Genomic DNA, 10,962 nt, shown 5'->3' with positions numbered 1-10,962 from the left:
TACTGTACGTTCGTACGTCAGAATCAGAATCATCTTTTGCCAAGTATGTCCAAAAAACACACAAGGAATTTGTTCCTTCATCAGTTGCTATGTTTACATGTCTATACATGTCACAACAACCTGACGACAAGACCGTATTTTGGGTAAGCCATCGCTTCCAGAATATTACTTTTATATATAATAAAAGTGTTTTTTAAACTATTTGGAGCCACGGTCCCTTACAGTTGAAATTTTTCCAAGGGCTCCCTCATAATCCTAAGCGACAATTATCCATCCATCCATCCATTTTCTGTACTGCTTATTGTTAGGGTTATCCTGTAAATCTACAGATATTCACAATCTAGCATGCACCAAAAGGAGACAGGAGACACACCAAACACAACCTTAGCCAGTACTTATCTTGCGGCAAAAGGAGAAGCAGTCGCTCTCTCAGCGATCTGGAATCTTCTAACGTCTGTCTCCCCTGTGCCCTTTTTATTCAAGCTTGAGTAGGCGGTATCACATTCCATGACCTTTTAAGGACTTGTTTGTTGTTATCAAGATGTGGTCAGTGTCTAGAGGTGTGGAATGTGCATTGTAGTACTTTTCCAAACTGCTCTTGTTTCCAGTGAACAAGGGTGCTATCATCTTAATGCAGTTACAGCAACAATGTGTTTTTATGTCCATCCATCCATCCATTTTCTGAACCGCTTCTCCTCACTAGGGTCGCGGGCGTGCTGGAGCCTATCCCAGCTGTCATCGGGCAGGAGGCGGGGTACACCCTGAACTGGTTGCCAGCCAATCGCAGGGCACATAGAAACAAACAACAATTCGCACTCACAGTCATGCCTACGGGCAATTTAGAGTCTCCAATTAATGCATGTTTTTGGGATGTGGGAGGAAACCGGAGTGCCCGGAGAAAACCCACGCAGGCACGGGGAGAACATGCAAACTCCACACAGGCGGGGACGGGGATTGAACCCCGCACCTCAGAACTGTGAGGCTGACACTCTAACCAGTCAGCCACCGTGCCGCCGTGTTTTTATGTACAAACGATTTTCAAAAATAAAAGTATTTCAGATGATTGACTGAACTTTGTGCTTGTGTTCTTAAATATGCTTTTGTCAATATACGTCCCTCTTGTGTCTGACCAAGCATTATCTATTTCAATGCAACCGAAAGGGGGAGCTGTGGATCTGTCGCTGGAAGCACACTCGAGGCCCAGTTAGTTTCCGGGTGACAGAGGCTCATTCACATCCTGGGAACCGAAACCCAAAGATCTGTGACATTTAATCATCCTTACGGCACATGTTGGATCATTTGCATCTCGCAGGGTAACGTGCCAAATGCAGGATCCCACAAAGTCACCTGGCTGAGGAACACACGTCTCATAGGATGAGGCAATTACAGATACATAAACTCCTGAAGATATGTACATTCAGCAAAAAATAGACTGCAAAGCACGTTTGTTTTGTGATTGTACATATTTTCTATAATTATCCCTCAAAAACATTTAGATCTGTGTTGGCTTGTACCCAGTTGGCCTATAGCCAGTTGTGTTTACATTAACAGCTGTACATTTTTTCAAAATAATTTTTTCATATTTAAACAAAGCATTTTTATTCTGTTAAGAGTCAGTTCTTGTATTAAATCCCTCTAAATCTTGCAGGTGATCAATTTGGCCATTCGCTGTTTATGTAAGAAGTTTGCAAATCAAAGGAAATTGTTATTTATGCATAAAATGCAATCATAAAGTCAGCGTAGCAAGTATGTTAGTGAGCAGTATGTAGCAGGCAGGGTTATAATTGATTTTGACTTAAATTATGCTAGTGAGGGTGAATCATCATTAAACTGAATGACAAATACATAGTACAAAAACAATCCATTTGGGATACAGTACCTAAAAATAATTATCAGCAGATATTTTATTTGTGCCATGTCATTAAGATATCATCTGCATGACAAGACATCATCCCGGTGACATTTACACCACCACACAACATTGTACAGTAGTCTCATTTTAGCAGCATCTAAGATAAGAAACCCGCTGTTTCTCCAATCTTGCAGGGCTGTTGCACACGTGCGAACAGGGTTATAGGATGTATTGAGGTCACTTCCTCTGAGAGCAGCATGAGCACTGAGGCAGTGATCTAGATCTAGTCTGGACCATGTAGCCGGGAGGCAACGCACACACAAATCATGAGGGTCATGGCAAAGAGCTGTGTGTAGCTGCACAAGCGTGCAAGCGATAGTTTGCTCTGCTTCGTGTTGCTCTGTTACTCTTCAGCCACCAGCGCACATCAAAATCACTGAGACAACTGCAGATGCACATGACTTGTCCGACTGTCCATGCATCTATTCCACAAGTTCTGGTTTACAGTTTAGAAACATTTGACCTCTGGTGAACTTAGTGACTAACTGGTGCATGACCACATGCCATGCCTCGCTGTGAGCTGCAATTGCTTTTTATGGAGGACAGTCAGCCCCCACAGAACCACATACATCTTCTGTCTTCTTCAATCAATGACCTTGATGTTTAAAGGGATGTTGCATTTCTATTCTGCCTGCTACAACTCTGTACACACACAGGCCGGAGCATTAGAGACACACAAAAGAGATCCACTACAGTATATTTAAAATGTCATGCCTATATAAAGATAAAAAGTAATAGCTGAGTAATAATTATGGATTGATTGACTATAATTTCCAATGTGCATTGCATAATGTTTCTACTATTTTGCCAATTGCAGGTAGGTAGGTAGGAAGTACCAATATGGACTGGTCTATGGTAAATGTTTTAATATAATAGTTAATTAATCATTTTAAAAAAATAATCGCAGGGCACATAGAAACAAACAATCATTCGCACTCACATTCATACCTACGGCCAATTTAGAATTTCCATTTAACCTACCATGCATGATTTTGGGATGTGGGTGGAAACCGGAGTGCCCGGAGAAAACCCACGCAGGCACGGGGAGAATATGCAAATTCCACACAGGCGGGGCCAGGATTTGAACCCCGATCCCCAGAACTGTGAGGCATATGTGCTAACCAGTCATCCACCGTGCTGATAGTATATCGTACTGATTCTAAATCTACAGTCAATACCGTCATGCATGTAGAGTTTTTATCGCAAAGTGCAAAATTAAATTGAATTAAATATTACTCCTCACTGTCCCTGATGGTGAAGTGGTGCATTTGCCTCACTTTGATGCAGGTACCGCAGGTTCAGTTCCCACTCAGTGACGGTGTGAATGTGAGTGAAAATGGTTGTCTGTGTCTATATGTGCCCAGTGACTGACTGGCAACCAGTTCAGGGCTTAGTCTGCCTTTTGCCCAAAGTCAGCTGGGATAGCCTTCAGCTCCCCACAACTAAACAGGATTAACAGTATTGAGAATGGATGGATGGATTACTAGTCACTCTCATTTGACCATAATCGTTTTTAGATTATTCCAATCACTGTCATTTTCAGACCCATATACTTTGCCAAGGTTTTCTTCTTGAAGATGTACAGTATTTTGACCAAATAATATTCATTCTGTCTGTTTAACAGCTGGCCCTAAATCAACTAAAAATGAAAGACAAAATATATCTATATGGATAACATTTATTTAACACTGATTGCACTGGGTGAAATTATGACCAATCAGTGGGCCTCAACGTCTATTTTATCACAGTGACTGACAAGCCAGCCAATGACTGTACAGGCAGGCGAGCAGGAAGGCCAGACCTAAACAGAAAGCCAAGTTACAGCAAGAGGAATAATACGTGGGGACTGTGTTTGGAGGTTGCAAAAAGTGGACATATCTGGGCAAAAGACAATGCCTGGTAAACACAAAGCTAAATGTATTATAAATCGGGTTACTGAGATTAACTGGCATATTACTGAAATTCATAAGTAATGCCTTACATTACCACGTTCCAGTAAAAAGCAAGAAAAGGAAAGGCAGACTAGATTTTGCCATCCAAAATATCCAAAAAAGAAAAAGAAAACATACTTATTCTGGAATCCGATTAGTAAACTGGAATTTATATGGTTTGAAGTAGTTTTGCTGATGCTGTAATGGGCCAAAAGCGTGAAGGTGGGTGTTTGAGTGCAGTTTTTCACGGTAGAGGCGTTTTCTTCCTGACGGCCGAGGGAGCTGTCAGCGCAAACTTGACTTACGAGGCCTGTAATTTACTACAAATGATATTGCATTCTCTCTGCTGACAGCCTGCCAGTGCTGTCAAGTGGCAAACCCAGCAAAGTCGTTATTCAACTTCCTGCCCCCTCACATTGCCTCACACACCCACTCTCTTTGTGCAGTCGCTGTATGGAAGGTCAAGGACACAGCAGCAGACTCAGCTGGTAAATCTTTAATAAGTGAGCCAGTCTGCTCCATCTGGAGTTCAGTAGTTCATTTGGGAGCAGCAGGGGAGGTGACAGTGTGTCAGGAGAAGCATCTGAAAGCCACTTTCAAAAAAAAAAAAAAAGACACTTTGGCAACTTTGTTGTTGTATCTCCATCCATGCCTGTGATCAAAAAAATATACATATATATATATATATATATATATATATATATACACACACATACGCACATGCACACAGTATGTGGAATGTTCACAACCTCATGATGTAAATGCAAGAAAAATAAGGAAAATAGCTAAATTTACAACACATTTGAAAGGTTTGCTTCAAATTGCAACCTCTAATGCAGTTGTTTGTTGCGTAATGTACATTCACGTCTTCCTCTTTTTTTTATGTTGACTTTCCTGTCTCTTTTACCATTTTGTATTGAGCACCCAGGAGACACATGACAGCAAGGCGATCTTCATCATAGTTTTCCTCTTCCAGGTACCCCTTCTGTGGAGGCTTTGCAAACACAAACAAACACGCGCACACACACACACACACACACACACACACACACACACACACAAAGCAGCCATTCAAAAAGAGCAAATCATACATGGCGGTTTGACCTCTGAAGTTTTGTGTGATTTTAGAGGCATATTTTTGCACAAAATTTGGGTTACATTCCGATTGTACAACTGTGGGGTTGGTTCTACCGTAGTTCCTTCCAGACTTGGCTTTAAAATGATTTAAAAAGAAGCTGTTACTAAGCAAGCATAGTAAAGCTGTGAGGTAAGACTCAATCGGTATGTCGTATTAAAGTTCTGTTGTGTCATCTAATCTTGTTGTGTAGGAATTAGCACGGTATAGTATGGTGATCTCAGAAAGTGTCAATTGTGTTTGGTGACACAATTTCTGGTAAGATGAAGGGAAATTTTGATAAGACTGGTGCGGCCACCCATGGCCTACTGTACGTCTTAGAGACAGTAGCACTGAAGAGACGAGAGTAGGCAGAGCTGGAGGTGGCGGGGATGAAGACGTTAGGGTCCACTTTCGTCGTGACCAGGCTGGATAGGATTAGAAATTATCTTATCCGAGGGACAGTCGAGGTTAGATGTTTTGGAGACAAAGTTAGAGAGATCAGATTTCGATGGTTTGGGCACATTCAGAGGAGAAATAGTAAGTATATTGGTAGAAGGATGATGAGAATGGAGTTGCCAGGCAAGAGAGCTTGAAGAAGACCAAAGAGATGGTTGATAGATGTTGTGAGGGAAGACATGAGGACAGTTGGTATTCAGGAGGAGTGTGCAGAAGATAGCCTTAGATGGAAAAGGATGACGCGCTGTGACGACCCATAACGGGACAAGCCGAAACAACAAGAAGCATGGTAATTTCATTTTAATGATAAACGACAATAGACACAATTCTATGCAGGCAGGGCTGATTAATTGAACCCAAGCACTGTTAACAAGGTTGCACAGACGAATTATGGATGTAGTCACCCTCATGAAATGTGCTGTTGAATTAAAAGATGAATTGCATTGACAGTAATTTATATATATTTTTGTGGATTCATGTTTTCCTCTTTGTGTCCTTAGAAATGACACAGCCGCCTACGGGAGGAGCAGGGAGGGAGATGAAAGCGGTGGTGGAACCAGGCCGTGAACAAAGCCAGGGAGAGATAGGAGGGCTTGGACACCATGCTATGACAGACATCCTTTGCGCCTGTTTTATTCAGCTGCCAGGAGCTTTTTGGGGCTTGTTTTATCTGGGCTGCTTTTCCAACCATGTGTACACCCACCCCTTCTGGATCCTGATCCAAATCATTCGTGTCCAACTTGACTTCACTCAGGCTGCCAGAGCCACTAACAGTAGGCACACTTGCTGATGTCAGCCTGCATGTCATGTGTCTCAGGGCTGTTAAACCTTTCTGGCTGTGTAGGCTTTATCTTCAACAATTGGCCAATCAGGTCGAATGTAATAGATTTTGAATTATTTTCGTAAAGTAATAGTAAGTTTATATTTTTCATTAAAAAACATAATGTACACATTCATTCATTGAAACAATGAATTTGTACCCTGACTACGAATTGGGGAGTGGGTGCCAGACACCAGCATAATCTAATGAGATCGAATGTGATTGAAGAAATAAAAGACGAAACAATGCTCAATAATGCTGTTGATTTGTACATACAATGAAGCTCCATTTAGAACTGTGTTTATTTTTTTCACTATGACGATACTGCCTCTGATGCAACTTCTTCTGCTAAATTGAGTGATTAATTCAACTACTACTCTGCTCCATGCTGCTTGTGCACTGCAAATATTTATTTTGATTTGGAACAGTATTTAACTTGAAGACTGACTCTGAGTTACAAACCCCAATTCCAATGAAGTTTGGACATTGTGTAAAATGTAAATAAAACAGAATACAATGATTTGCAAATCCTCTTCGACCTAAGATGTTTAATGTTCAAACTGATGAATGTTAGTGTTTTTTGTTTTTCTAAAAAATATTCTTTCATTTTGAATTTGATGCCTGAAACACTTTTAAAAAAGGCAAGGACAGGGGCAACAAAAGACTGGGGAAGTTGAGGATTGCTAAAAAAAAACACCTGTTTGGAACATTCTACAGGTGAACAGGTTAATTAGAAGTCGGTGAGTGTCATAATTCAGTATAAAAGGGCATCCCTGAAAGGTTCAGTTGTTTAAAAGCGAGGATGGAGTGAGGTTCACCACTTTGTGAACAACTGCTCGAGCAAATAGTCCAACAGTTAAAGAACAACGTTTATTAACATACAATTGCAAGGAATTTAGGGATTGTTATCATTAGGAGTCTCTGGAGAAATCTCTGCATGTATGCAGCAAGGCCGATAACCAACATTGAATGCCCGTGACCTTCAATCCCTCAGTGCACTGCATAAAAAACCAGCATCACTGTGTAAAGGATATTGTCACGTGGGCTCAGGAATACTTCAGAAAACCATTGTCAGTTAACACAGTTTGTCGCTATATCTACAAATGCAAGTTAAAACTCTACCATCCAAAGTGAAAGCCATATATCGTCTACACCCAGAAACTCCACCGGCTTTTCTGGGCCCGAGCTCATCTGAGATGGACTCATGCAAAGTGAAAAAGTTTGCTGTGGTCTGACGTGTCCACATTTCAGATTATTTTTGGAAATCATGGACGTCATGTCCTCCGGTCCAAAGAGGAAAAGGACCATCCGGATTGTTTTTAGTGCAAAGTTCAAAAGCCAGCGTGTGTGATGGTATGGGGGTGTGTTAGTGCCCATGGCATGGGTAAGTGGCACATCTGTGAAGGCACCATTAACAAGGTAAGGCACATTCAGGTTTTGGAGCAAGATATGCTGCCAACCAAGTAATGTCTTTTTCAGGGACGTCCCTGCTTATTTCAGCAAGACAATGCCAAGCCACATTCTGCACGTGTTACAACAGTGTGGCTTCGTCATAAAAGACTGCAAGTTCTAGACTGGCCTGCCGGCAGTCCAGACCCGTCCCGATTGAAAATGTTTGGCGCATTACGAAGCGCAAAATAGGACAACGGAGACCCCGGACTGTTGAGCAACTGATGTTGTACATCAAGCAAGAATGGAAAATAATTCCACCTATAAAGCTTCAATTACTGTCCTCAGTTCGCAAAAGCTTATTGGCTGTTTTAAAATGAAAGGTGATGTAACACAGTGGTAAACATGACCCTGTCCCAGCATTTTTGGAACGTCTTGCAGGCATCAAATTCGAAATGAGAGAATATTTGCACACAAAAAAACAAAACGATAAAGTTGATCAGTTTAAACATTAAATATCTTTTCTTTGTAGTGTATTCAATTTAGTATACAGAAAGTTGAAAAGCATTTGCAAATCACTGTATTCTGTTTTTATTTACATTTTACACAACGTCCTTACTTCACTGGAATTGGGCTTTGTACATTCAAACATACTGTATGCACCTTTTTTTTTCTTTTTTGTTTAATAGAACACTCGTCTACAAGAAAATCTTTTTGGGGGGGTGGGTGGTAGCTCATACCTGCATCTCGGCTCCTATCCCTATCAGACCCAAAATTAGTTGCAATACTCTAAGAGAGCCATCTTGTAAATTGATTTTGAAGTCTCGAAGGGGAACCAGTCCACCACGTGGCCATCTGTCGTACTTTTTAACCCTGATCCACATTCCCAGAAATCAACTGTATGATCTGAATCACATTGGACACCCTGTCGTCTGTGTTACCTTTGAGCACTTATTTCTCTAAAAAAAATGCTGTGACCTGTCAATAAAATCATATATTTCTAGTTTCAACAGAGAGCATTAATGATGGTGTCTTTCTGCTTTAGAATATTTCTGGTGGGAGATGCTGACATCACATCACTTTTAAGTTTGCAAAAGCCACTGCATCTTTGTCCTCCTTAAACATGTCAGCCTAACATGCTCCTATTTTATAAAAGCACTGCAGAATAAATTGAGTCGCTCCCATTTCTCTCTACAAGCAGTATAAATTCTGTTATTTTGGTTGTGTCAAATAGTCCCACTGATATTACATTTGGTGACATGAAAATGCTGATAAGGCTTTGAGAATATACTCTTGTACCAACTCATTTCATCCAAACTGGCCAACTCCATTAGGACCCACAATCCCGTTTGAGCTCCTTCAATGTTCTGCAGAAAATGCTTTTGGCTGTATTTGCTAGTTACCACCAAGTGGGTGGCACCCATGAAAGGATATTAGTATCACTCAACCCACATCATTATTGTGAGTACCATTCAGTTTTAAAACACCAGGGAATAGGCCTACAGTACCGTACAGTTCCTAGGCAGACTGCACTGCGACCTCTCGGGGGCACTGTTGTATCATGCAGACATAAAACTTAAGACTCTTGGATGATATGAGAAAGGTTGCCTACCATTCTTCGGTATTGTTGTCCTCACTTTGTCAAACAGACAGTGGCACCATATTCTTGTCCAATCGAACCCTTCTACCTGGAGAAGGATGGGACGGTGGTACTTTCCCTCATGTAGCAAATGAAATCAGAATTCCATTATTCAGTGCGACCACTTATGACCCTAACAGGAAACATGTTTACGGCTGGTTATACTGTATATCATTTGAAGACTCCATTAACTGATTGTATGCGTGATTGTGAATGGTAGTTGCTGACATCATTCTTCATTGCATTTGAATTATTGGAAGATACCGAGTAGTAAGAGCAACAGATCTGACCTCAACCAAGGGAAAATAGTTTCTCTGATATTGTATGAATGTAGCGCACCTAATCAGCCATATATGTCATATTGTTATTTTAAAAGCAGAATGGGAAGCTTTTAAATCATGCCTAATGTGCTTTATAATTCACGTAACCTTGCCCCTTACAATTTTATTGCATCACTCCCCTTAAACTCTTTGATTGGCTTACCCCTAACATCTCACCTCACTACCTCTTTTACACTCACTCACTCATCAGGTATTTGAATATCGATGCCATCTTTCACAGGGATATTGGCCTCCCTCTCCCCCTGTCCTTCATTACAAATGATCTCTCAGCACTAATGAGTACACGTCTAAAAATACCCTCCTTGTCCACAGAGCTGGATTCGTCATAGTGCATATTGGGCTTTTACAAATGTTAATGGGAATGAAGCTTCAGAGTGGAGGAGAGGATAGAACTGTGGATACTCCTACTTAATTTAAACAGAATATTAATATTCAAAATGCATCCTCACTCACCCACAGAATTCCACAGCCTTAGTTTCAGTTTAGACGCGCCCACCCCCATCTTCTTCAGGCTACCTTTTTAACATACCGCTGGTGTCCTGTGTTGCCATGGCAACACCACATAACCTTTCCAGGGAGGTCGAGGTATGTCAGTGTTGCTGCTCAAAAGATTTCATTCCCCTTGAAAGGCTCAGCTCTCCACTCACTGGTGGTCTTTGCAGTTGGAAGCCTTTCCCCATCTTGACGGATGGGGAAAAATGTCCAAGCAGTCTTGATCTGTGAGGTGAAAGAAAAGACGGATGGAGCCATCACCACTCTTGTCTAATTAGCTGACAGGATCCCCTCATTTCCAGCACCAAGCTCCAAGGACCCATTTCACAGATAAATGTATGGGCAAGCTTTATTTGTTGATGCCAAGCCAAACCACAAAGGGCAAATTAAGTTTATCTTTATTTTCTGGCAGTTGAAACTGATGATGTGGCCAGAAGACAATTTGGAGGGGACAAACAAGCTGTTTACTTTCCAGCTTTTGTAAAGTCGTTGTCATGAATACTCCAAAAATATATGTTAGATATTCGGTACTGGTGTTGCGGTCGATGTCAGTTTAATTATTACTCCAAAAATATATGTTAGATATTCGGTACTGGTGTTGCGGTCGATGTCAGTTTAATTAGTGTCTACTGTCTTCATGCCAGGACTTATGTAAGGCCAATGCCCGGCTACAGGTAACCTAGTTCATGGAGAAACAAACCTTTTAGACAGAGTAGGCATGGGAATTTGATCTCTGAATGTTCTGAACTCCTGTTTACATGGCAGCATTGAATTGATGACTTGGGCCATAGCGGTCATCTGTTTGGATGTTGCTCAGCCTCCCATAGCTGACGTCATGTTTTGCTTCTTTAGAACAAAAAACTAC

At 41.2% G+C, this 10,962-nt stretch overlaps 1 protein-coding gene and 1 long non-coding RNA gene across 6 annotated transcripts in view; one reads left to right on the top strand and one right to left on the bottom strand.

The window, feature by feature from the left end:
• The window catches only part of eif2ak2 (eukaryotic translation initiation factor 2-alpha kinase 2), an 11,268-nt gene extending 10,205 nt beyond the window's left edge, over nucleotides 1–1,063 (top strand). For 4 of the 5 annotated variants that reach the window (XM_061789813.1, XM_061789811.1, XM_061789810.1 and 1 more), the window contains one exon: nucleotides 1–1,063. This exon is cut by the window's left edge and continues 194 nt beyond it. The gene's annotated coding sequence lies outside the window, so the exon portion shown is untranslated. The other variant, XR_009790752.1, reaches the window with a different exon arrangement.
• Nucleotides 1,064–3,408: 2,345 nt separating this feature from the next.
• On the bottom strand, nucleotides 3,409–10,301 carry LOC133485813 (uncharacterized). The gene is made up of 3 exons (XR_009790811.1): nucleotides 9,238–10,301; nucleotides 4,751–4,837; nucleotides 3,409–4,436 (listed from the first exon to the last, which is right to left on the bottom strand). It is a non-coding gene; the product is annotated as an uncharacterized LOC133485813 (long non-coding RNA).
• Between the last annotated feature and the right edge of the window lie 661 nt (nucleotides 10,302–10,962).

Source organism: Phyllopteryx taeniolatus, chromosome 11 (assembly GCF_024500385.1).
Source record: "Phyllopteryx taeniolatus isolate TA_2022b chromosome 11, UOR_Ptae_1.2, whole genome shotgun sequence".
NCBI lineage: Eukaryota > Metazoa > Chordata > Actinopteri > Syngnathiformes > Syngnathidae > Phyllopteryx > Phyllopteryx taeniolatus.
This window is presented reverse-complemented; position numbering and strand designations above follow the sequence as displayed.